Source organism: Populus nigra, chromosome 19, assembly GCF_951802175.1.
Source record: "Populus nigra chromosome 19, ddPopNigr1.1, whole genome shotgun sequence".
NCBI lineage: Eukaryota > Viridiplantae > Streptophyta > Magnoliopsida > Malpighiales > Salicaceae > Populus > Populus nigra.
In genome coordinates, this window is record NC_084870.1 from 5,210,303 (window position 1) to 5,235,993 (window position 25,691).

Sequence of the window (25,691 nt, forward strand, 5' to 3'; positions counted from 1 at the left end):
CTGAAAGAGTGGGCATTGGACCACCGAAGTAAGCCATCTGCTGATCTGATCAGATCTGAAGGTGAGTATGGGAAATCAGAATGGATAGCTTTTAGCCATAGACATAGACGAGTGATAATAAGAAAGAATATTGAATCATAGTCAGGTGTCTTCTGTTGGAAGATCAGATCATTTCGAAGTAGCCAAAGGGACCATGCCACTGAGAAAAACAACATCAGCCACGCCTTCCTCTGAAAATGACCATGCACCATGGAAGTCCATTGAGACCACAAATCTGAGAAGCTCTTTGGGCAACACCAAACTAAACCCCACCACTTAATGATTTTGGACCAAATGAGCCAATGCTTATGGCAGTGTAGCAGGATATGGTCCACCGATTCTGCCTCCACTAGGCAGATTGGGCAATTTGATTCTGAGATACCCAATATACCTCTTCGAACCAACATACATCGGGTGTTGATTCTGTTAATGATAGCCATCCAGCAAAAGATCTCTACCTTAGGAGGAACAATACCTTTCCAAATTCCAGCAAACGAGAAGGCATTGTTTGTGGAAGGTTTTGGGCTTAACAATCCACAAAGAGATTTAACTGAAAATCTTCCCGAATTATTGTCCTTCCATATTAGTCTATCCTCTCCATCTTTGTCCATGAGTACAGTCGATAAGGTTGTATAAAGCTGATCGAGCAAGCCAATGTTGCGCCCTCGTAGTGGACGTATCCAGGAAAAAACCCAAATCCACTCATACCCTTCCCACATTCCCATCTTAGCAATGCTGGCAGCTTTGTCATTGGATAATTGGAAAAGAGTAGGGAAGTGATATGCTAAACAGTGGTTATTAAGCCAGCAGTCAAGCCAAAACTTAGTCTTCTTGCCATTTCCGATAAGAGCCATAGATTGCTCATTCACAATATCCTGCAGCTTATTATTTCTCACACAATGATTGACAATCCGGGACCATGTAGTTGCAGCTCCTGGAATAGGAGCTTGCAGCAGCAGTTTAGAGCAATTGATGTTGTGGATGCTTTTGATCACATCTTTCCACAAACTTGATTCCTCCGACCCAAACCTCCATAACCATTTAAAGAGCAGAGCTGTGTTTTTATCCCTTAAGGGACCAATCCCAAGACCACCCGCTTGTTTTGGAAGAGTAACAGTGGCCCAGCTGACATTGCATATTTTGTGTCTTTCCTCATTTCTAGACCAGAGGAAGGATCGAAGTTTCTGATCAATTATGGAGGCAACTGAAGCAGGCATGGGGAACATAGATAGGTAGTAGATGGGGAGATTGCTGAGCACAGATTTAATCAAGCACAAACGGCCCCCAATAGATAAGAACTTACATTTCCACGAAGCCAATCGGAAACTGATTTTGTGTAAAATAGGATTCCACATGGTAGCTCTGCCCAGGTTTCCACCGATGGGGAGTCCAAGATATATGAGAGGCAGCTGATCCTGCTTGCATCTGAGAAGCTAAGCCGTGAAGTTACATGTATGAGATGCTACACCTACACCCACAATGCTGCTTTTATAAAAATTGACCTTCAACCCCGAGACAAGTTCAAAGCATAATAGGATACGTTTAATGTTCTGCATGCTATGTAAAGAGTCTGAACTGAATATAAAGGTGTCGTCCGCAAACTGTAAGTGAGATATGACAAGCCCTGTATTGCCGATATCTATACCTGAAGTCAAACCCAAATCACAGCCACGCTGCAACATACAACTCAACCCCTGGACTGCAATGTTGAAAAGAAACGGAGAGAGAGGATCTCCTTGGCGAAGGCCTTTAGCTAAGCAGAATTTCTCTGTGGGAGACCCATTAACAAGAACAGACATTTTTGCCGTTGATATGCATTGCATAATCCACCCTCACCATCTATTGCCAAAGCCCATACTAGCCATGATTTCATTAATATATTCCCATAACACCGAATCAAAGGCTTTATGAAAATCTAATTTAAAGAGATAAGCTTTACCCTTTTTCTTCTTAATGAAAGAAAGGACCTCATTTGCAATCAAGACGCTGTCTAAAATTTGCCTCCCTTTGATGAAAGCATTTTGATGATGAGAGATGACCTCTGGCATAACATGTTTCAACCTGGTTGCTAGAATCTTGGAGATGATCTTGTATAGGCTGCCAACCAAACTAATAGGTCTGAAATCCGTTAGCTTGTTAGCACCTTTAATCTTTGGAATAAGAGTAACAAAGGTGCTATTGATACCAGCAGGAAGGAGATTAGTCCGATAGAATTCATCAACCATCTGGATAATGTCCTAACCTATAATGTTCCATGCTTTCTTGATGAAAAGGAAGTTAATACCATCAGGACCCGGAGCTTTATTTCCATCACAATCCCACACAACTGTTTTAATCTCTTCTGCAGAAAATGGCAATTCAAGAGCAGCCGAGGATGAAGGCTTCAGCCTTGAGAATTCCAGGTTTGAACATGAAGCTCTAGGTCTGTTCTGGTGGGAGTATAGGTTGCGAAAAAAGTTAAAGATCGCTAGCTTCACATCGATTGGTTTAGATAGGATCTGTCCATCAACCTCCAGGCATGTAAGCTGATTCTTTTTCTGTCTTGTTGTTGCAGCTAAATGAAAGAATCGAGTATTTTTATCTCCAAGCTTACACCACTGAATTCTTGACTTCTGATGCAAGGCAGACTCTTGAGCTCTATACAGGATTTTGAGCCGGGAGGCAATGGAATTACTTCTAATCAGTTCATCAGCACTCAAGACCCCGCACTCATTTTTACAATCCATTGAGTCAGCTTCAAGTTCCAGTTCTGCAATTCTGTTATTCATGCTTCCCACATTAGCTTTACTCCACTGCCGACATCTCTCTTTCAACATCTTTAGAGCTGGGACCATTTTTCTTGTGCCAGATTTTGAAACCATGATTGAACTCCAAAAGCTCTGAATCATATTCCTGAAATCAGACACAAGCCACCAGCAATTCATGAAGCGAAAAGGTTTTGGGCCCCAATTTGTAGAGTCTAGCAACAGATGCAGAGGCCTATGATCAGATGAATATTTTGAGAGACCGAATAAGGTAGATGATGGGAAAGTCTGCAACCAATCCCCCGATACAAATATTCTATCAATACGGCTCGCCGCATTACCTCGAGACCATGTAAATTTTCTCCCATTTAAGGGGAGCTCCATAAGATTACAACCATCAATGCAATTTTTGAATCTTGTCATGGAAGATGTTATTTGTGAGCCGCCTTTCTTATCTGACGGGAATAAGGTTTCATTAAAATCACCTGCAAGACACCACGGCTTGCTAACACTTCAACTTCAACTACATATATGTTGTTCTACTTGTTTTAAAAAACAAACCGCCTATGATTGATAAATTGCAATTTCATACTGAAACTTCTGTCCCTTAATTCGTTAGAACAAGCTCAAGCACTGAAAGTCAACTATATGTAGTTGAAGTTGAAGTGTTATAATTCATGTAGTTAAAATATTCTTGTTGTTCTTCCTTGAATAATAATTTTTTTGTTCTAGAATTGTCTTTGTGTGGGACCTATAGAGCCATTTAGCAGTCGCAAGCTGTTTCTAACTTCACTCGCACAATGTTTTATCTTGTCATTGCTTTTCTCAAGTCCAAGTTGTTGACGTTGCATCTGCGCAAAGCATGTCGATGTTTTGGTTGAAGGATTCGAATGTAAATGCAGCAAGGTTACATCTTCGTATCACAGAAGTTCTTAAAAGGCCGAATACGCAAGCATCACCTCCTGTCTTTAATTTTCTCAATGGAAGCCTTACTTAGATCACTCCATTTTCTTCTAGCTCTTTTCATACCCTTAAAACACTTGGCTTTGGCTCAAGAGGTAAACCAATTCATCTACCATGGCTTCACGGGAGCCAACCTGAGCCTCAACGGGATTGCAAGTATTCACCCAAATGGCTTGTTGGAACTGACAAACACTTCAAAGCAGCAAATTGGTCATGCTTTCTTCCCATTTCCCTTCCATTTCAAATCATCTTTCCCCAACAATTCAAGGTCCCTTTCATTTTCTACGAACTTTGTGTTTGCCATGGTTCCCGAGACGCCTACGCGTGGTGGACATGGCATTGCGTTGGCTATTTCTCCATCTACAGAGTTCGAGGGTGCCACTGCCACTCAATATCTTGGTCTCTTTAATTCTACCACAGTCGGTTTATCTTCAAATCACCTGCTTGCCATTGAGCTTGATGCTGTGAGAAGTCCTGAATTTCGAGATATCGGAGAAAATCATGTTGGGATAGATGTCAACAATTTGACATCCATTCAATCTGAGGATGACGAGATATCAGACCCAATCTTTTTGGGCTCGATTGCACACTAAGCCCAAACGCTTGAAGGTCTAGCAAAATAAAAGACCCAATCCCTTTATACTCGATTACTCATTAATCTCAAAATACCATATCATCATCCTTTTAAGCCAATGATTCCTCTTGATACAAGCACTCAAGATGAGAATCTAGGGTCATTATCTCCCTACACCCTAGTTGTGCAAAAAATCTTCTAAAGACTATCCATACGTCAATCAATATTAATATTGATTATAAAAGATGATCCCATCAACATTAATAATGTGATGTTTTGAAAGTAAATAGGTAGGAAAAGGCTACAAAGCCCTTGAAGGCTTAGATGTAGGAATAAATGAATGAAGGGTATTGTAGTAATTGAACAAATAGTTGATAAATATAAATAGAAAAAAAGAGAGGAAAGAGAGATCTGCAATTAAGAGTGAAAAACCGGGAGAAGAGAAGAAAAGCGAAATAAAAAGAAGAGAAAAGAGGGAAATTATAAGGGAAATAGAAAGGAGTTGGAGAAAATAAGTTTAAAGGTAAGATTATGTATAAAAGTGTATTCTTTAAGTTTTAAATTTTTGTTTTGATAAATGTTAGGTTTTTGAAGATTTTGTTTTGGGTTTAATTGATGAATTAATTTGAATGTTATAGGGTTGATTGTTGTGGGTAATTGATTATTTAGTTGATTATGGAAGATTGTAGGTAAAGATGATGATTTTGAGTTATGATTTGTGTAAATGGTGAATTTTGAGTTATAAATGTGGAAAGAACAATAGGTTTTCTTTTGAAATTTTGGGTTTGAGGTTGAAGATGATAAAATTTCGGTTTGGTCCCTCAATTTATAAAAATTACAGTTTAGTCCCCAAACTTTGGAAAAATTACATATTGGTCCCTGAAGCATATTCAGAGATTCTGAACAGAATAAAATATGAATTATGGGCAGAATTACAGTATAGTTATAAATTTTTAACACTTTCAATTTGGTCCTTCAATTTGACAAATTACCATTTGACCTTAAAAATTTGGTAAAATTCCAGAATGGTCCCTGGAGCATAATGAGATATTCTGGACATAATTGAGGATTAATTATGGTCAGAATTTCAGTATAGTCATGGATTTATGAAAATTTTAATTTGATCCTCCAATTTGACAAAAATTACTATTTGACCCTATAATTTTGGAAATATTCCAGAATGGTCCCTGGAGCATAATGAGATATTCTGGACAGAAATGAGGATTAATTATGGTCAGAATTTCAGTATAGTAATGGATTTATGATTTTTTTAGTTTGGTCCTTCAATTTGACAAAGTTATAATTTGACCTTTAAAATATGATAAAATTCAGATTGGACCTTAGCTGTAATATTAGCTTTTAGAGATTGGTTTGATGAATAATTGAAGGTTATTTAGAAAATTATTACCAATTTTATTATTTGTTTTATTGTGTTTATTGTGGATTAGATTTCGAAAAACCATTTAATTTTGGGTTTTTGGGAAAATAACCAATTTAGTCTAAAAATATATAGGGGTATGGAATACACCCTTAGTTAAGTGTATTAAATAGGTTAAATGTTTTTTTGAGTCATCTTGAATATGTCTCCTTTGTATTCAGATAATCCTGATATTTTACCGGCGGGTCATCAGTAGGATTTCCTTCGGTATCTGCTTTTGAGTGCTGTTTGTTTTTGAGTCAGGTGAGTGAATAATTTTCTATATGTATGAAAAATATTATAAATATTTGATTTGTTAATATGAATTGGATCATGCTTTTTGATAATATATATGTTGATTATTATCCTTGTTATCATAAAGCATGATCAATTGTTGCATCTGAATTCTTGATATGAACCAGTATATATTTTGAATTGACTTGTGAATTGATAGCTCCTAATTTGATTGATGTCATGAGTTGAGCCTTGAGATATGAATATGTCTGTTTGATTATGATTATGAACCTATGATATGCCAGTCAGAATACCCATGCTAACAGGGTAATGTTAGTCTTTGTGCACATCGTATCTGAACTCTAGTTGGTTGGGGGAGTCACCAACCTGTGTGGACTGATCATCCCACAGTACGGAGCCTCATGCTCATTGTATTTTAATTTTCTGATGAGTTTTACCATATGATCTTCTTGTTATGGCCTATTTGAGAAACCTTCCTATAAGAACATAGAGCCATAATTGTATATATATTTCTCATTGTTGTATTACCTCGTGTGTGTATATTGAACGTTATCTACTCACTGAGTTGTTGAACTCACCCTCTCATTATTTATCTTTTCAGGCTTATAGTTGTTAGTGGGTTATTTTTGTTGAACCTTCCGAACCTGCTTTTTGGTTGTAATTTGTAGCTTCCTTTTATGTTTAGTTAGTGCTCCAAAACTATGAAATTATATTAACTCTTGTATTAAAACAATTAAATTATATTATGAAGTTAGTTTGTTGTTAATGCTGCATTGAACTCTGATTGAGTTTTGAAGGATAAGTTTGTATGTAAGTTTGGGTTCGCATATGTATGGAACCTTGGAGGGGAACTTTACCTATGTGTCGGTCATGGATCCGGGATTCGGGTAGTGACAAATAACATGTGTAGATTGATGTAAGACCGTCTTCTATATGTATGTGATACTCTTATCAACAATTGATGTCATGTAAGAAGACAATTACAATCAATATTAATATTGATTATAAAAACTTCAAAGTTATAAATATTCTATGAACGATCCAGGAAAGATGTCTTTTTTACTCTCTTACAACTTATTTTTAGCATTTATCATACATAAATTAATGACAATTTTTTTTGTTCTTAAAATTTAATGATCATTTCTTGCAACTCATTATAATAAAGTCAATAATTTAATCATCAGAAAGTCCTTAAAATCTTAAAAAACAAATTGTTTTGCAAGAAATCCAATCCTCGCTATCAATTTCTAAAATTCTCAGGAATGAAAAATAGATAATGGACATGTGAATACATCTATCATCTAAACATGACAAAAATTTTTTTTCCTAGCATTCTGGATTTTGAAGCATTATCAATCCGAATCTAAGCAAAAACAAAATTAGAGTTACGTATTGAACATCAGAAAGCTCACTTTTCTTAAAATCTGACTAGCCTTAAATATTAGAATTTTTGATAAATTTAGCATCGTACACAAAATACATAAAATTGTTATTTTTAGTTAGCTATCAATATTCAACAAGGCCAATGCTTTTCCTAAAATGTTATCATTCTTCTGTATACAGTTAAAGATGGCCTGGTATGAATAATATTTTGTTGAAATGAAATTTTCTTGTTATGTTTATGCATTTACTATCTAAATAGGTGAAATGCCACAATGGTGTTCTTTGTTACTTCAATCTTCTTTTTACCCTAAGTTAACTACAATTCCTTCAACACTTCAAATTTGTGAAAATAAACTATGGAATTTTGGAAAACCAGGTCTAAATCCGGACACTTGCGCACCGCATATCTGAGCAGTTAGTCATTAAAGATAATTATTTAGTAAAATGATAATTATTTTGGAAGTCCAATTGGTAGTAGAATTTGTTTCTAGCTATAGAAGATTTTAAAATTTTATTTTCTTTGATCTTGTATTAACTTTGAAAAGCAGTTTTCCTGATTTTTTTTACTGAGAAAAAATTAAGCTTTGAAGAGGGTTCACTTACTTATAAATGACATGGATGAAAATAAATAAATAAAAAGACAACAAGCAAAGAAAAGCAAAGATATTCGTGAAAAGTTGTCATCACAATAACCTTATCCTATTTTATTTTTGAATATTGTTGTCTAATTTGATTTGTTTTTTTTAACAAGTTTATAGCTTCTTAAATATGTCAGAAAACATTATAGAAAAATTAAAATTCTAAATCAACAACATAAAGTAATATTAAACTAATAATCTAAAAAGAAAAAAATAATAATGAAATTAACTCAAACAATACATTCGAAGCCTAATTTGAGGATCTTATGAACCTTGACTGGTAATTATGATTAGCTGACCCACTATAAAATTAATTATGTAAAATCATCTAGTAAAATTTAAATCCAACCCAATTATCACATCTAAAATTTCAGATATTTTTTTTTATCGAACTATTTGTTTAAAGTGAAAAAGTCTAAAATGGAGCTTAGCTACGTGGCACTGGTGTCTACTAGGTTTTATGCATGGTAAATCCATAACAGATTGTTAAAAACCATCAGATTTTTCGGACCAGCTTATATAATCATAACAATGGGAAAAAAACGTGATAATATTTTAGTCTTTAGACTAAGCATTCGAACCTCGAAGTGCAAAGTTTATTTTCTTTTATCTTTTTGATAATAGTCGATCATTTATTATTAATTCGTACTAATGACACTCCTTACGGACTTTTCCATGCGTTAATAGCCAAGTAAATACTAATCCTTTCCGCAATCAATTAGATAGAATTAAAGAGATATCCTATCAATCAGTTTATAACACGTTTTAACAGACCAACTTTTCGGAATCATTTTTCCACTCGAAGCCTTCAATTTGATCAAGAAGACTTTAACGTTGCTCCATTGTTTTCTTTTACCTATGTGTATCTGAAGAAGCAAAAACAATCTTCTGCACGTTATTATGATTGTAATAACTCAATTTTGAATTCTTCAAAATTTTACTGGATGTTATTTTATTTTTATTTTTATTCATAAAATTTCAAAAAAATTAAGAAAAAAAAGTTTAAAATTCAAAAAATTATGTTCTCGGTTCAACCGTCTTTTTTTTTTTTTAAAAAAGGAGCTGACTGGGTCAATACGGGTCAAACCGTGTTGATCGGGGTAAAAAAATGAGTTTCATGCCGTTTTGGGTCAAAACATTCATTTCAGTCAAAATCGAGTCCACCAGATAATATGGGTCAAACCATGTCGATTGGGGTAAAAAATGAGTTTCATGCTGTTTTGGGTCAAAACTGTCATTTCCAATCAAAACCAAGCCCTCCGAGTCAATACAAGTCAAACCATGTCGACCGGGATAAAAAATAAGTTTCAGATCATTTTGGATCAAAACTATTATTTTCGGTCAAAAACCCGGTCGATCAAGTTGATACCAATTGAAAAATATTTTTGGTGTTTCAAATTAATTTTTCGGTAATCAACAAGTGATTTTTAGTGGTTGAAACGAGTCTTTTTTAATACTGATTTGAATTTTTAGTTTTACTTATATAAATATTTACTATTATATATAATAAAACAAAATCAATAATGCAGAAGTTTTTATTTTTAGTAGTTGGTGTAGTTGGGGCAGTGAAATGTTTTCTTCAATACATAACAGTGTCTCCTAGTTATAAATTCCCGTGTCCCCTTAGTATTTGCTATAAAAAGCAATTGAAAATTTGAAAAAAAAGGGAATGAAAAAAGAAAAGAGATAATAATATTACTATTGATCTTTTTTTTTTAGTTTTTCTTCACACAACTAAGATATTAATTGTTTTTTAAATAATTTTAAAAAATATCAAAAATATCCTAACCATTAGATCTAATAGTATTTAGTTCTGAACCTTTGATTTGATAGGATCTAATAGGGTTTACCATATTGGATTGAAACCCAAATCCATCTCAGCCCTTAAAACAATCTTCTCTGTTATCTTGTTGTGCCACGTAACCCGGTATACCAAGCTACTGGTACATCTCACCACATTGCAACAAAGCTTGGTATAATAAGGACTGTTAGATCAACTTTTAGATCAGGCCAATCGCAGCTGAAGGATCAGTTCATCAGTAATTCAGCGGTTCCCAATCTTCAGATGCACCGCACTGCAAGATTTCACAGTTTTACCGACGGAATATTTCCGTTGGTATGTGATTAAGAGTTCATCGGTAATTTATTTATCGACATCCTCACTGACAGAATACATCCGTCGGCTTTCCATTCGTCGGTAATACCACCGTCCGTCGCTATATTGGTCGGCAACATAAAAAACATTTGCCAATGGTTTTACAGACGGAAATTGCGCGCCAAAAAAAAGTTTCCCGCTTGAAATATACCGACGAATTTATCCCATCGGTGATAGTGTGACATACCGACGGATACATACCGTCGGTAAAGTTGTCGGTGAGTGTTTGAAATATTGACCAAAGATATCCGTCTCTATATTCATCGGTCATTGTGGCAGGTACTGTCAAATACCGACGGATTAAGTTCATCGGTAAAGTTGTCGGTAAGTATGAAATACCGACCAAATATATCCATCTTTAAATTCATCGGTGACTGTAGCAAAATGCTGATGGATATATTCCATCGGTAAAACCCTCTGTGATTATTTTTAAATATGTTTTTAAAAAATTATTTAGAATACATAATATAAAGTTATATAAATTAATGGTAATAAAAACCAATTATGCAAATAAAATTTTTATTAAACATCAAAAACAAAAAAAAATAAAGTTAAATAATATTCATTACAAACTAAATGTGTTTCAAAAAAATATTAAATGAACTATTAAAGACAAATAATATTTATTACAAATTAATATAAATGTGGAGCTGAAGGAGGAGGAGGAGGAGGCTGGTGGTTATACGACTAAAAAGGATGAAGCACACATGTATCACCACTCTGTGATGCCATGTTAATGACCCTTTCGCGAAGATGTTCATGATTTGCTTTTTGTTGTGCATACTCCGCTAATAGGTGGCTGTATTTTTTGATGAGCTGAGCCGTGTGTTGCTGTAAGGCCAGGAATTCTTTAGATTGGGTGCTCGATATTGATTGGAAACTCCCAATGGTTGAAACACTACGGGCCGCCCGCAAGTTCTTGGCCGCAGTGTTGGAGAGCTCGTAAACCTGATTTTTATCGGGTCTACCAGACGATCCAACCTCCATCCACAAATTCGGATTGAATTCCGGATGGGTCAAAGGATCGTCCCCATATCTCTCCCTTAGTCGGCTATTATAGGTCTCCTGAAAATAAAAAAAGTAATCATCATATTCAATTCAATAAAAATAATAACTTACAAAATAAAATGGTTGAACAAACATACCACGAAGTGTTGAGCATGGTTGTCAACAAACTATTGCACCCTCTTTTGGCGGTCTTCACTCCGCATGTGCGTCTCCACAAACAGCTTTATCGGGCTCGACTTATGTGTAAGAGACGTAGCCTATAATAAAAAAAGATTAATTGACAACAAATTAATTTAACGATATATTTCATTTAAATTAATCTTACCATCCATTTTGCATATGCAGCAAACGGAACGAAGCCGCCGGTGTGCGTTGTCACCGAGCCATGAATTGGCCAATTCCGGTTGCCAGCACCAGACTGTGAGCGTCGTGTGAACCACTCAGATGTCATGTGCTCAAGATAGCGCGGCCATCTATCTTCCAGGATGTATATCGGTTTGAAATCCCTTCAAACCACCATGTCGTTCCAGCCTTGGAGACCCCTATCTCTCGCGGTTTTTTTGTGATTCATATAAAAAATCATGCAACCTACTTCCATAGCGAGAAATTAGACATTGAAACATAATTTTTTTTTCTAAAAAAATCTTGTATTGTTTTCGATGTTACCTAGTTGTCGCGTGATTTTCCCACACCCTCCTCACAACTTTGTCATACGCCTTATCCCAGGTGAATTTGTGCTGTGTATAAATAATTAGATAAATAAAAATAATAATTTATTTACAATTATATTAATAAATTATTAGAAATAAGCTGAAAATTAGAAATTAACAACAACCTTAAATATGTTAAACCATGCATCGATTTGAGGTATCAATTCAGGATGTCTGGATACTTAACTCCATTGAAATAATGAAATCTCCATCGATGATTTAAACGTCGATAATATTACTTGGACGACCTCAATGTTTGTGAACCTAAAAATAAATTAAATTAATGAAATATTGATTAGTTGTTCATAAATTATGTTATAATTTAAATGAAAAAACTAAAACCTTAACAAACTTACATTGAAAGGTAGTCCTTCCACTGTGCCTCGTACTTGCAGGTGAATTGATTCCGCTGCGAATGCACGCCACCTCTGCGCTGTGAACCCGCGCTAGAAGAGGTAGCATCGGTTAACGATGTAGGTGGCGCAGGTGCCTCTTCTTAAGAGGCATTTAAAGATACGTCATTTTCACTGCTAGAAGAACTAACTGCGACCATACGTGAGCGACGAGCTGTGGTTTTCGTTCTACGCATCTACACAATTGTTTATGAATAATTATATAATTAAATTTGAATGTTAAAAAAAAATTCGGCAGCACCTCCCCTATACTGGATACTACCCAAATCTACAAACCTGCAAATATTGACAAAAGCCACAACCAATTGACTCCATCTATACTAATATTGTATATAACATAACATCTATACATATAACATTCATACTAATTACAAGGTACATTCAACATCAACAACACATTCAATCATTATATAAATACAAACAATAAAAAATATTCAATAAGTTAAAAAAAAAACTCTAGACTAACAATTAAAATTAATGCAAATAATTAAACACAAATCATGCAATAATGTAGTAAAATTACTAATTATTCCAAATTATTCAATTACTTATTCTAAGGTAAATTCAACATTAACAATTACAATTCAACAAATTATTCAATCATTATATAAATACAAACAATACAAAATATTCAATAAATTCAAAAAAAAATCTAGACTAACAATTAAAATTAATGCAAATAATTAAACACAAATCATGCAATAATATAGTAAAATGACTAATTATTCCAACGTATTCAATTACTTATTCTAAGGTAAATTCAACATTAACAATTATAATTCAACAAATTATTCAAATATTATGCCAATACAACAATAAAATATATTGAATAATTTTTTTAAAAAAAAACTATAGACTTTAGGAATGAAATATGCTTACCTTAATAATGTGTTTATTTCAAGACTTTATCTACATTATAAAAATACACCAAAACAAAAAACATAACAAAAAAAAAAGCTAAAAAAAAAACTTTAATGTAAAATGAAATAGTGGAAACACATACCTTTTAATTTAATAAAGATTTAGAAGAAAACTAGTTAGAGATTGCAGGTTAAAATCTTGAAGAAATGAGAGGAAAAAAAATTAAAACTGAAAGGTGAAGAATGGAGAAGATGAAAAAATGAACTGAAGGGATAGTCGCAGGGATTTATAGTGCGTTTTTAGCGACGGATTCACCGACGGAAATTAAAAATAATATTATTTTAATTTATTCCATCAGTGAAGTTTCAAAAATATGTCAGTAATTTTTGAATTTCGCACCAACGTTTTGTATTACCCTCTATATTTTTCTCTGTTCGTCGGTAATTTCATCGACAAAATGACGTGGTCAGAGATGCATTTAATGCACCGCTCTTTGAAATTCGCACAGTCCGTTGGTGATGTTGTCGGTAATAGTGACCCGCCGACAACATACCGACGGCCCGGAATCCATCGGTATGGACGTCGGTGATAATAACATTTCAAGTAATTATTTTTCAACTCTCTGTGAAATGCCGATGAAATTTTTTCCTTCGGTATGGATGTCGGTGATAGTGGCATTTCATGTAATTATTTTTCAACTCTGTGTGAAATGCTGACAGACTTTTTTCTGTCGGTTTGGACGTCGGTGATAGTGGCATTTCAAGTAACTATTTTGATTGCTAAACTGTCAATCGCACAAAACAATAACAACAGTGCTTAAACAATACGTAAACTTATAAAATAAATATTTCATGTTACAAAATATATCATCCATAATATATATTACATGAAATTTTTTTTTACACAAGGCTTCATTCTAATAGTTAGTCAGAATTTTCTTCTTTTTCATCGTTAATTTAATAGTCATCACCTTCATCATAATCTTCAATATGGATATCATCATCTTCATCGACATTTGCTTGTCCGTTAAACCTCAAAACAACATTCAACTCCTCTGCATCAACATCAACAAGACTATCATCGAAAACACGAAAATTTGAATTTTCTTCCAAGTTAATCGAAGGAGCAACTCGATATGGTTCAACCAATTCACAAACTTGAAAGACTTCATCTTACACACTTATGTCTTCGTTCTCATCCTGAACAAGCTCGACACGACCCCTGAGTTTCATTTTTAAAATGGACAACCAATCCACTCTTGATCGATCCTTTCTAAAAGAAGGGGTGTATGTATAATAAACTTGTTGACATTGCTTTGCGAAAACAAAGACATTGTTTACGTTGCGAAGTCTAGCTTTTGAGTTTATTTCGACTAGACCATAGTGCGAATCAACTCTGATTCCTCTATCAGTCGTGTCATAGCAATAACATTTGAATAAAAACACTCTATTCTGTTCACTATGATATTGCAGTTTGACGACCTCTTCTAATCTACCATAACAGTCAACTTTTAACTCACTACTAGTCGATCCCTTAACGCAAACACCACTGTTGTATGTCTTTCTTCCATACCTGTATTCTTCAGTATAGAAAACATATCTATTGATAAAATACCCGTTGTAGCACTTAACTTTTCTTTCAGGGCCCATGCTTAGTGAAGACAATGACTTAGTAGCACTTCTTCTCGTTTGATAAACCTTGTATATAATGTACATCAACGAACAGTAAACGAGAATCACGTAATGACATGCATACAATAATTTTGCAAGTGAGAATGAGTTTGTGATAGTACTTACATGTGTTCTAAACCATGTGACAAATTGTTCATCTTGTAATTGAAAGATCTGGGATTCGGTCAGCTGTGAGTTATTGGACAACAAATATTATCGATGTTCTCTGCAAGTGGTAATGAGTATATTATATTAAAATATATAATTAACAGTATATTATTGACAAAGTTTAATTAGTATTACACATATATACACTTACTGAATAAAAGGTCTCAGCTCATCACAATTAAATAGAACATAATTGTGTGCTTGTTTGAACTCTATTTCTGACAAATATCTTCCTCTTATGGCATTTTTAGGTGGGGGTCGTCCAGGATTGGAGAATATTGACAAGTTCCTACTAGAAGACACTTCACCGCCATCATCATGTCGTGGAACGCGATTGATTCTAGTTCTCAGATGAGGTTCGAAATAGTACGAGATAAATGTTGAGATCTCCTCAACAATATAGGCCTCACATATCGAAGCCTCAATATACGCCTTATTCTTAACCTTTTTCTTGAGATTGAACAAGTACCTGCATTGAATTAATCAAATATTTTCAATGAAGAAAAAAAAGAAAATACTTTTATATATGAATTACATTGCAACTATAATATCTAACCGTTCGAATGGGTACATCCATCTATACTGGACCGGTCCTCTAACTTTTGCATTAAATGGTAGATGTATGGGGAGATGCTCCATTGAGTCAAAAAATGATGGAGAGAATATCATCTAAAGTTTGCATAGTGTCTCGACGATATTCGTTTCACGCCTCTCAATGTGATCAACATTCAACTTACTGGAGCATAAAATTCTAAAGAAATGACTGATCTCCATGAGTGCATCCCATATCCCTTTTGGCAACAAATCACGAAAAGCTAATGGGATGATTGTTTGCATAAACATGTGGCAGTCATAACTCTTTATTCCATACAATCTGCATTCCTCCATATTAACCAGCCTTGATATGTTCGAGGCATGTCCATCCAGAAAACGTAAACTCTTAAGCCATTTATAGACTAGTAATTATGTGATTTCTCTAACACGAAGCTTGCTCTTGGTTTTGCGACCTACAACTCATCACAAACCAACTCCATATTTTTACAGTTATAGAACAAAGCTACATTCAATCTAGCCTTGATGTTGTTCTTTATCTTCCCCTTCACATCCATGACGGTGTTGAAAATGTTCTCAAACACGTTCTTTTCAATGTGCATGACGTCAAGGTTATGGCGGAGAAGATTGGTCTTCCAATAAGGAAGCTCCCAAAAGATACTTCACTTTACCCAATTATAGGTCAAACCAAAACCAGGGAACTTCTGCTTACCTGATTGGAGACCAAACATAATGTCACCGTACTCTGATACAACATCATGCAATTCTTCACTAGAAAGACGCAAGGGTGCAACATCCTTTTCAACTCTGCTAACAAAGAAATCTATTCTGTTCTTTCTGTACTTGTGATTATGTGGGAAGAAACGACGGTGACTGTAAAAAAAAGAAGCTTTACCTCCATTTGTTAGCGTGAATGCCTGGTTGTTTTTCATGCAGTATGGACATGCTAGTTTTCCATGTGTGCTCCAACCAGAAAGCATTCTATAAGCTAGAAAATCATTAACAGTCCACATTAAAGCCGCCCTCATAAGGAAATTTTGTTTCCTCGATATATCATAAGTCAAAGCTCCGGAGTACCACAACTGCACCAACTCATCAATCAACGGTTGAAGACAAACATCTATATTCCGGGCCGGGCTGCTCGGACCTGGTATGACAATAGATAAAAACATGAACTCTAGCCTTATACACATCCCCGGTGGCAAGTTATAAACCGTTAGTATGACCGTCCAACAAGAATAAGGAGCAGCAAATGACCTGAATGGGTTGAATCCGTCTGTACATAACCTAAGACGCACATTCCTTGATTCAACTGAAAAGTGAGGATGCACACTGTTGAAGTATTTCCACGCTTTGCCGTCAGAAGGATGCACCATCACTCCATCAACCGCATCATGTGATTGGTGCCATGTCATGTGCTCAGTAGTCCTTGGTGACATGAATAACCTCTATAGTCTAGATGTAATTGGGAAGTATCTAAGTTTTTTATATGCCACTAGAGTCTTTTCCCTACCAGTTCTGGGTTTGTAACGGGAATGCTCGCATGTCATGCACTAAGTCATCTCAATATTTTCAAGGTAGTATAACATGCAGAAGTTAGGGCACATGTCAATTTTTTGGTATCCTAAACCGAGGGCTTTCATCATGGACTTTGCAGCATAAAAGTTCTCTTTTAGCCTTTTCCCTTTAGGTAAAATGCTTCTCGGCCATTCAATAATCTTGTTATACCCGGCCTCACTCAACCTGTGACCTGACTTGATGGTGAACACCTATGCTAAGATCGATAATTTACTGTGGTTTGTGCAGCCATCCCATAATAGTTTGTCAGAATCTTTCAACAAATCAAAAAACCTAGCTGCATCTGCATTAGGTTTTTCTTTTACAATTGAACATTGACTGACATTACCTTGATTCATTCTCATTGCATCCATAACCATATTCTTATAAGGATTAGTGTTGTCATTTGCCGCTTCATACACGTTGCTAGCACTAGAAGTTGACCCAACCACCATTTCTCCCATTCTCCTCTTACTAAAAAATACTTTCTCCATATGCATACCAACATTGGTAATTCTCCATAAACCATTTGTGTAGAAGATGTATTGTTACAACATCTGGATGCAGATACTTTTTATTTTGACACTTCCTGCATAAACACCTAATACCGCCTCCAGTAAAATTTCTGGGAATAGATGCTACGAAATTAATAAAACCCTGAACCCCGTTACAATAATTCATCGTCCGTAATCCTTAGGGTGAATCTCGATACATCCATGAACAATCATCCATGACCTCTATCGAACCTCTATAAAATTATGATGACAACATATATTAATTAACTATGTTAGGTAAATAAATTTATAAAAATATTGGTTTACCTCAGGATTATCCAACAAACCAATTATAACTTCTCATAAATATTAAATATCCATTATCAATTATCAATGTCCATAATATATATATATATATCAGTTTACATAAATTACAACTCTGCAATACCATTGATGATAAAAATTAAAACGGACCCATTAAACAAGCTATTAATTATTTCAAAACAACACATGTAATTCGGTAATTCAATAAAGTTTCAACAATTTACAAACAAATACAATCTTACAAAATCTAAAACAAACCATAACAAGTATAAAATTATACATTCATATACTACAAGTTTGTTTGAGAAATAACAATAAAACATATACATCTACTAACAAAATACATGTACTAAAAAAAAAAATTCACATTTAAATGTTAAAATTTTAAAAGATAGAATTACTTACAAAAATTGATAAAAATTCGTTGGTAAATCAGAACACGAATGCTGTGACAAGAAGACTTTAAGAAATATGACTTGTTGTGCTGAGAAGAGGGAGATTTTTTTTGAGGGGGCTGGTTGTTTGCAGTTGGAGAGAGTTGAGATGGGGAAGAAGAAGAAGAAGAAGAAGAAATAGAGGAGGAGCGGGTCGCTAGAGAGGGGATATATTAACTTTTGCCGACGGCTTCACCGACGGTAAACAGGGCATGTCACCATACGGAGCTGCCATTTTGAATCCCTCGGTGATTCTGTTGGCATTTTCATAAGTGAATCGGTCACGTCACCTTACGGAGCTGACATTTTGAATCCCTCAGTGATTTTGTCGGTAAAAAATACTCGCAATAACCTCCACGTCAGCGAACGACCCTTTTTTTTATATTCTCAACATTCCGTCCGTAATTCTGTTGGTAGTTACCGATGGAATTTGGTAGTCAGTAGATACCAACGAAAGTATCGATGGATTAAATTCGGTCGATAATGGCGACCTCAAATTACCGACAGAATTATTCCTTCCATAATTTTGTTGGTATTAAACGAATTTTTGGTAATGCCGGTTTACCATGCTAATGTCTGTTCTCTAGCTGATCTCACAGATTCTCTCTCCTTCAGCTAGCAATTCTCTCTCTCTCTCTCTCTCATCAGATCTCCTATCTCCGGCCACTTAAAGACTTCAGAACACAACAAAAAGGTTCTTCACCTCATCTCAAGAAACACCTAGGTGTTTTTCGTTGCCTTCGGCAGCAAATCTGGCCAGAAAAAGGCCATAACTTATTTAGCCACCTGAAGATTCAAACCGTCAATTCTCTCTCATTAGCTATCAATGGCCATCAAAACCACTATCATCAGAATCCTCTCCCCCAGATCTACCATAATCTACCCTTTTTGGCTCGGAATCTCTTCGAAAAATTTCACCCCTCCAATAGTGGCCGCGCATGAGCTACTCAAGCCACCAGGGGTATTTTCATAATTTTTCGAGAAGTTCAAGGGCATTTCAGTCTTTTACCTATATAGTGGCACTCAGATAATTTTAGGAATTCCTTGTGGTGTTTTATTTATTTTTTATACAAGTATTTGTAAAATTTTCTTTGTATTTTGTACAAATACCTGAAATAAATATAAAAAAGAATAACATGGGTGGGTCCAACACCCATTTTATTTTGAATGATGCAATCACCATTGTGGCGTCATCATGCGCGGGTCCAAAGCCCAATTCTCAACTATGGCTTAAGCCCATTTTTAGCGATACCAACATATTCTTCTTTTTTAGGAATGAACATTGTTTGTCGACACGTCTTTGTTTTACAAAAAAAAAACTGATGTCTAAAGTTTAAAAATAAATTATGGATTATGTTCATTCTTTCTTTTTGTAACTCAAATGTAGCTATACTTTTTAGGGTTAAACGTCAAAATTTTAAACGAGTCTTCTATTTTTAGGGACTGATGTTATATTTTGACGTGTATTTTATTTTTAGGGACCGATGTTAACCATCTTTAAAAACAAATTACAAATAAGTTCAAAATATTATAACATTTGAATAAAATAAAATAAAACACAAGTAAGGGTAACCTTTTCTTGAAATGATGTTTTAAGGGTGATGTTTACCTTCCTTGGAGGCCTGTTTGAGAGTGTGATTGCTTTTTAAAGTGCTTTTCATGCCGAAATGCATTAAAATGATTTTTTTTTTATTTTTTAAAAATTATTTTTTAGATCAGGGCATCAAAACAATCCAAAACATAAAAATAAATTAATTTTTAATAAAAATAAATTGATTTTTTTGAAAACACAGGCCAACCCGCGTTTCCAAACACTCTCTTAATCATAACTAATCCGGTACTTGAATTTCTAGTTCTCTCAAATTTAAAGGACAACTCCGATAAAATCTTTATTTTTCTTGATTACTCTTTTTATTACAAAACAAAGTGGAGCCGTCGAGCGACGCCACAATGGTGATTGCATCGTTCAAATCAATGCACTTTCTACTCGGCCTGTTTGTTTCCTTGAAGCTCTTGGCCTTAGCTCAAGAGGAAAACCAGTTCATCTATCATGGCTTCACTGGAGCCAACCTGCTCCTCAGCTAGATTGCAAACATCCATCCAAATAGTCTCGTAGAGCTGACAAACACTTCAAAACGGCAAATTGGCCGTGCTTTCTTCCCATTTCCTTTTCAGTTCAACACATCTTTATTCAAAATTTCTCGGTCTCTCTCATTCTCTACCCAGATTGCGTTTGCCATGGTTCCTGAGCTGCCGACACTTGGTGGCCAAGGCTTGGCCTTCACAATCTCTCCATCTGTGGACTTCACAGGGGCTTTGGCAAGTCGGTACTTTGGAATCCTCAATTCTACAAGCAATGGCCTGTCTTCAAACCATCTATTGACAGTTGAGCTGGATGCAGTTCCAAGCCCGGATCTTAAAGACATCAATGACAGCCACGTTGGAATTGATGTAAACAGCTTGATATCCATTGAATCTGCTCTGGTGACCTACTTTTCAGATGAGGAAAAGGAGAATAAGAGCTTCACTCTCATAAGTGGTCATGTGATGCAGGTGTGGATAGATTATGATGAAGTAGAGAAGCTACTCAATGTTACGGTTGCTCCTGTCACATGAACAACCTTGCCTCTCTTGTCAACACCTCTCGATCTTTCTTCTGTTATGTTGGATTTTATGTACGTTGGTTTTTCTTCATCTACTGGAGCAGTGGCTAGCAGCGACTATATTCTGGGGTGGAGCTTCAACAGAGGCGGACAAGCTCAAAGTCTTCACGTGTCAAAGCTGCCTTCACTTCCCCCTCAAAGAAAATCAAGAAAGAAACCATATTTAAGAATTGTGGTCCCAACAATAACAGCAATCATTTTGCTGGTAGCAATCTCTGGCGATGTTTTTATAATAAGGAGGAAGAAATATGAAGAACTGCGCGAAGATTGGGAACAAGAATATGTTGGGTCATTCAAGCAATCAAAACACATCAAATTTATGTGGTTCGGCAACTTGCCTACTCCACGGAGCTACTGGTTTGTATTAATCAAGCTTGAAACAATACAAACAACAAAACAAGGAGGAGGAGAAAATTCTTCTCTACTCAACTCAACTCTCCCTAGCTCTCTCTCTCTGTGTTTCTCTCTTGTTCTCAATCTGCTTCGTCTCTCTGTCAGCATCTCTATTTATAATCAAGACACTTTCCTTTAGTCAAATATGGCAGCCACCATTTTCAATGGTAGGCAACCTACCATGTCTAACTTTGCAGCCATGTTTGATAGCAGTCATGCTTGACATGGCTGCCACCACCACCACCAGCTTGTGTCCACACTTAACAATCTCCCACTTGGACACAAATGGTGCTAGATCTGTCTTTTAATCTCTGAGACCAACTGAAGCTTTACACAGCTTCAGTTTATCAAGAGTAACTCCTTTGGTTAACATGTCAGCCGGATTCTTGCTTCCGCAAATCTTTTCTAGCATCAGTTGCTCCTCGTCTAGCAATTGTCGGATGAAGTGATATTTGATCTGAATATGCTTCGTCCTGGAGTGAAATGCTGGATTCTTGGCAAGGAAGATTGCACTCTGACTGTCACTATACAAAGTACCCTTTTCATTCATCTTGCCCAATTCTTTCAGGAAACTCTGTAGCCATACTATCTCTTTTGCAGATTCTGAAACTGCAACATATTCAGCTTCGGTTGTTGAAAGAGCGACGATCTTTTGTAAGGTCGAACTCCAGGAAACAACAGTCCCTCCTAGAGTATATACATATCCTGTAGTGCTCTTTCTGCTATCAACATCTCCTGCTAGATCAGTGTCTACAAAACCTTCAAGTTTCAAACCACCAGCTGTGAAGGTAAGACATGTCTCTGATGAACCTTTTAAGTATCTCATGATCCATTTCACCGCCTCCCAATGTTGCTTTCCAGGATTGCTCATATATCGGCTTACAACTCCCACTGCATGGGCAATGTCTGGTCTGGTACAGACCATAGCATACATCAAAGAGCCGATAGCTGAGGCGTATGGAATCTTATCCATGTATCCACTTTCTAGCTCAGTTTTTGGTGACTGGTCTTTGCTGAGCTTGAAATGATTCCCCAGAGGTGTACTTACTGGTTTAGCATTATCCATACTAAACCTGCTGAGAACCTTCTTGACATACTCTGTTTGTGAAAGCTGTAGTATGCCTTTGTCTTGATCTCTGATGATTCTCATGCCAAGTATTTGTTTAGCAGCTCCCAGATCCTTCATTTCAAACTGTTTTGACAATTGTTGTTTTAGCTTGTCAATCTCCTCAATGTTGGATCCTGCAATCAACATATCATCCACATATAATAGTAGAATGATGTAGGAGTTGTCAAAATGTTTGACATAGCAACAGTGATCAGCCTGACATCTTGTGTATCCCGAACTACACATGAAGTTGTCAAACTTCTTGTACCACTGTCTTGGAGCTTGCTTCAAACCGTATAGGCTTTTCTTTAGCTTGCAGACTTGGTTCTCCTTTCCTGGTATTTCAAACCCCTCTGGTTGTTGCATGTAAATGTCTTCCTCCAATTCTCCATGAAAAAAGGCTGTTTTTACATCTAATTGTTCAAGATGTAAATTCTCTGCTGCTACTATCCCCAGAACAACTCTGATTGTTGTGAGCTTCACAACTGGAGAAAATATCTCAGAGTAGTCAATCCCTTTCTTTTGTTGAAACCCTTTTACAACAAGTCTTGCCTTGAACCGTGAATTCGTCTTCCCTTGATCTACACGATGGTATGTTCAAAAACACGTTTTGAGAACTTTGATTTTTGAGTTTGGATCAAACACCCTCCTTTTTAAGAACAAGCTCTAATACCAGTTGTTGGGTCATTCAAGCAATCAAAACACATCAAATTTACGTGGTTCGACAACTTGCCTACTCCACGGAGCTACTGGTTTGTATTAATCAAGCTTGAAACAATACAAACAACAAAACAAGGAGGAGGAGAAAATTCTTCTCTACTCAACTCAACTCTCCCTAGCTCTCTCTCTCTGTGTTTCTCTCTTATTCTCAATCTGCTTCGTCTCTCTGTCAGCATCTCTATTTATAATCAAGACACTTTCCTTTAGTCAAATATGGCAGCCACCATTTTCAATGGTAGGCAACCTACCATGCCTAACTTTGCAGCCATGTTTGACAGCAGTCATGCTTGACATGGCTGCCACCACCACCAGCTTGTGTCCACACTTAACAGAATATGGTCCTCAAAGATTCTCCTACAAGGATTTATACAAAGTAACCAAGGGTTTCACAGACAATGAGTTGCTGGGATGTGGGGGGTTTTGGAAAGGTTTACAGAGGAGTATTGCCTTCTTCCAATATGCAAGTCGCGGTCAAAAAAGTATCCCATGATTCCAGGCAAGGAGCTAAGGAATTCGTTGCTGAGATTGTTAGCATGGGGAGGGTGAGGCACAGGAACTTGGTCCAGCTCTTCGGCTATTGCCAGCAAAATGGAGAGCTCCTCTTGGTCTATGATTATATGCCCAATGGAAGCCTTGATAAACTTCTATTTCGCAATGACACACCCAGCCTTAATTGGGCTCGGCGATACCAAATCATCAGGGGAGTTGCGTCTGCCCTTCTTTACCTCCATGAAGAGTGGGAACACGTTGTTCTGCATAGAGATGTGAAAGCTAGCAATGTTCTGTTGAATAAAATGAGAGAAGTTGGAAAACAGAGAATAAAATGATATATTATTTTGCAGAATTGAGTTGCTTTATATAGGCAAGTCAATTACATAAGCTAACGACTACATTCATTATTTTAGCCACAAAATCCTAAACAAACTTCTAAGAATAGCAAAGCAATATTGAAACTAAACAATATGCAGAAAAAATGATAAATAGAGTTGACTTGGTCAGTAATTTTGCATGACTGGTGCTGTAGTTTTTAACATCCCTTCTCAACACCAGCATCTTTTCTGTAATTAACTATTCCGATTTGATGACAAAAACTTTCAAACTTGTTGCCACTCAAGCTTTTTGTAAACAAATCTGCAACTTGATCTTTTGTGTTAACATGTTTCAACTCAATTTCTTCTTGTAGAACCTTCTCTCTGATAAAATGATAATGCACTTCTATTTGCTTGATTCTTCCATGAAAAACTGGATTTTCAGCCAAACAAATTGTTGATTGATTATCACAATACAATGTAACTGCCACCTTTATTGGCTAACATAGATCCTTTAATAATTGTATGGGCCAAGTAGTCTTTTGTGCTATCATCGCTGAATCTCAGTAAATGAAATTTCTTTGGATTTTGCATGTATCGACTCATCACACCAACTGCATGAGAAATATCTAGTCTACTTAAAGTTAAGTAAATCAAACTACCTATCAATTGTCGATACATTGTTGCATCTTCTAAATCCTTCCCTTCGAGAGCACAAACTTTTGCATTTGCTTCCATTGGTGTCGAGATTGGTTTGCAATTAACCATTCCAAACTTCTTCAATAAATCATTGGAATATCTTTTCTGATGAAGAACTAGCCCTTCATGAGTATAATCAATCACTAGACCAAGAAAATGCTTGAGTTGCCCGAGCTCTTTCATTTGAAAGTGAACTGATAAATTTTGCTTTATCAGGAGAATTTTTTCTTCACAATCTCCTATTATGATTAAGTCATCAACATATACTAGCACAATAGCTAGCTTTGTGTTAACTGATTTGACAAACACACTATAATCTACAAATGTCACTGAATAGCCACTATAAGTTAGAAATTCAGCAATTTTACCATACCAGGCTCTTGGTGCTTGTTTTAATCCATAGAGCGCCTTTCGTAACTTACAAACATATTCAGGATGATCTTGACTTTGACATCCCATCGGTTGGCTCATGTAAATTTCTCGATCCAACTCTCCATGTAAGAACACATTCTTCACATCCATTTGCCACAGATTCCAACCTTTATTAGTTGCAAGTGCAAGTAAGACTCTGACAGTTGTAATTTTTGCAACTGGACTAAACATTTCATCATAATCCAGTCCATACTGTTGAGAGAAACCTTGAGCTACCAGACATGCTTTGTATCTTTCAATTAATCCATCTATGCGACATTTTAGTTTGTAAACCCATTTGCAAGAAATAGGCTTCATGTCTCTTGGTTTTGGTACAAGCTCCCAATTCTGGTTTCGTTCTAAGGCAGCAAATTCCTCTTCGGTGGCTTTATTCCACTCCAAACTGAGTTGTGCTTCTTCAAATGTCTCAGTATCTGTTGCGTCTTCTTCTTCTGTTATAGCAGCATTGGCATATTTAGGATTTGACCTTTTAATTCTTGTTGATCGTCTTGGTTCCTCTGTTCTGCTA

The 25,691-nt window shown here is 35.9% G+C and overlaps 1 pseudogene; it reads left to right on the forward strand.

Annotated features, from left to right (window-relative positions):
* Positions 1–3,763: 3,763 nt before the first annotated feature.
* LOC133680118 (L-type lectin-domain containing receptor kinase SIT2-like) lies at positions 3,764–24,070 on the forward strand (annotated as a pseudogene).
* The last annotated feature ends 1,621 nt before the right edge of the window (positions 24,071–25,691 follow it).